This window comes from Gossypium arboreum, chromosome 3 (genome assembly GCF_025698485.1).
Source record: "Gossypium arboreum isolate Shixiya-1 chromosome 3, ASM2569848v2, whole genome shotgun sequence".
Lineage (NCBI taxonomy): Eukaryota > Viridiplantae > Streptophyta > Magnoliopsida > Malvales > Malvaceae > Gossypium > Gossypium arboreum.
The window spans coordinates 28,934,446-28,937,081 of record NC_069072.1 but is presented as its reverse complement, the minus strand read 5'-3'; the positions used below and the strand labels follow the sequence as shown (position 1 = coordinate 28,937,081).

General features: G+C 38.1%; 1 non-coding gene across 1 annotated transcript; it reads right to left on the bottom strand.

The window, feature by feature from the left end:
* Nucleotides 1-1,934: 1,934 nt before the first annotated feature.
* On the bottom strand, nucleotides 1,935-2,040 carry LOC128291238 (small nucleolar RNA R71). Its single transcript, XR_008281014.1, has one exon. It is a non-coding gene; the product is annotated as a small nucleolar RNA R71 (small nucleolar RNA).
* Nucleotides 2,041-2,636: the final 596 nt, after the last annotated feature.

The window sequence follows — 2,636 nt, the reverse complement described above, 5'->3', positions numbered from 1 at the left end:
TAAAAACGGAGAAAATAAACCCACATGGGAAAACAACACGGCCTGGACTTCCTCACACGGGAGTGTCACATGGCCGTGTCAATTTGGCAGGATCGAAGCACGACTTACACGGGTAGACCACACGCCCATGCCTATTTAACAGCCTTGACCACGGGCTAGAGTAGTCGCACACGAGCGTGTCACAAGGGGCGTGTCCCTACCGAGCCCAAGTTTAGTCCTATTCGGAAAAGGCCAATTTTTAGGGCTCTTAGGCATTCAAAAGCCTATTTAAACACTTGAGGAGGCACTTAGGAGGGGGATGCAAAGTAGGAAGCAAGGAATTACTCAAGGAAAGCCGATTGATCCATCTCAAGAGTCAGATTCATCATCAAGACTGGAGATCTCCCTTCAAGTTCCTTCAGGAAATGTTTTGTTATCTTTATGCTTTTGAGATGTTTTCTTTCATAAGTATGAACTAAACCCCTAAATACCTAAGGGGAATGTAACCTAAGACAGATCTTGTTATTATTATCTAAATTGTATGATAAATATTTGACTTGTTCTTAATTATGTGTTCTTAATTCTTGTTTTGATATTCCAGGATATTGATTCAAGTTAAGCTCTTATTCAAAGGAGGAATAGACCCTGTCTAATATTAAATTTGTCATAATTAAGCGGAGTTGATTACTCTCCTAGAGATAGGGTGACAAGATTTTGCCGGATTAGGGCGAAACCTAATAAGGGAATCCATAGATCGAGTTAATGCAATTCTAGGGTATTAATTAGAAAGAGATTTCAATTATTCAACCTAGGGTTAGACGTTATTAGTCTCGAGAGAGATAATAATATAACTTAGGGATTTCTACGGATCAAGTTAAATGAATAAATCGTCTGATTCAGAGTCAAATAACAAGTGAAGTCTAGGTGGATTTGTCCTTAGGTATTGTCTCAATCAATCGAAATTTCCCAAAAGTAATTTCCCAATTTTTTTCTTTCTGTGCATTCTTAGTTAGTAATTAATTTAGACAACCAAACCTCTTAAATTTTAGGCTAGATAATAAAAAAGAAGTAAATACTAGTACTCGTAGTTCCTTTGGGTTCGACAATCCGGTCTTGCTGAACTATACTACTGTTCGATAGGTACACTTGCCTTAATCGTGATAATAAGTTAAACTCAAGAATGTTTCATTTATAAATCTTTAAAACCTGTTACGAATATCACGCATCAAGTTTTTGGCACCATTTCCGGGGAACTAGGATATTAGGAACACTCATTTTTATTACTTTAGCCATTTTACTTTTATTGCAATTTAAATTTTTATTTTCTTTTCTAATTCTTCATTTATTTTATTCTGACAGGCTTTTCTAGTTTATGACCAGAAGAAACCCGCTAGGACCACTACTTTTTGACGGTGAGATCGACCGCATAATTCGTAGAAATCGGAGAGAAATAAAGCGAAGCCTAAGATACGTAGCGGACGAGCAAGAGGACAATACTTTAACCACAACTGAGGAGATGACTAAAAACCAAGAAAATCTGTTACCTCCTGCGATTGCTGCTGATCCAGTAAATCAGAATCCTACTCCACGCACTATGTATGATTATGCTAAACCTAATTTAACAGGAACTGAGTCAAGTACAGGTAGACCTGCTATTGCTGAAAATAATTTTGAACTGAAACCTAACACAATTCAAATGATACAACAGTTTTTTCAGTTTGATGGTTTGCAGGACGAGGATCCCAACGCTCACTTGTAAAATTTATTAGAATTTTGAGATATCTTTAAAATTAATGGCATTTCTGATGACGCCATTCGCCTTCAGTTGTTTCCCTTTTTGTTAAGGAATAAAGCTAAACAATTGTTGAACTCGTTACCACGAGGGTCAATCACTACTTGGGAACAAATGACTGAAAAGTTTTTATTAAAATATTTTTCGCCGGCTAAAACATCCAAATTACATAATGATATCTCTTCTTTTGTGCAGATGGATTTAGAAACACTTTACGATGCATGGGAGAGATACAATGACCTTTTGAGAAGGTGCCCTCACCATGGGTTACCGCTTTGCTCTGTGTTCAAACGTTTCATAATGGCTCGAATCCTTTGACTCGACAGATGATTGATGCAATTACGGAGGAACTATCAATAATAAGACACCTGAGGCGGCTTACGAATTTATTGAAGGGATGTCACTGAATAACTATCAGTGGCAAGTTATGAGAACAAAGTCGACGAAAGCAGCCGGTGTTTTCAACCTCGACATGGTTACCATGCTATCTAACCAAATAGAACTCTTAAATAAAAAGATTGACGGTTTGTCTGGTTCTACCCAGGTACATCCAGTGATGAGGTACGATTCGAATGGAAGAGGAGCATACATAGAATATCAACCCTTCAACCCTAGCATTGAGGAGGAACAAGTCCAATATATGGGTAACAATAACTCTAGACCCCAAAATAACCCGTATAGTAACACTTATAATGTAGGTGGGAGGAACCATCCCAATTTCTCGTAGGGCGGTCAAGGAAATCAAAGGCCACAACATCCTCCGGGTTTCCAACAACCGCCCTACCAACAAGAGAAAAAGTCGAACCTTAAAGAGATGCTAACAAAATTCTTCTCAGTATCAGAAACTCGTTTTCAGAACACCGAG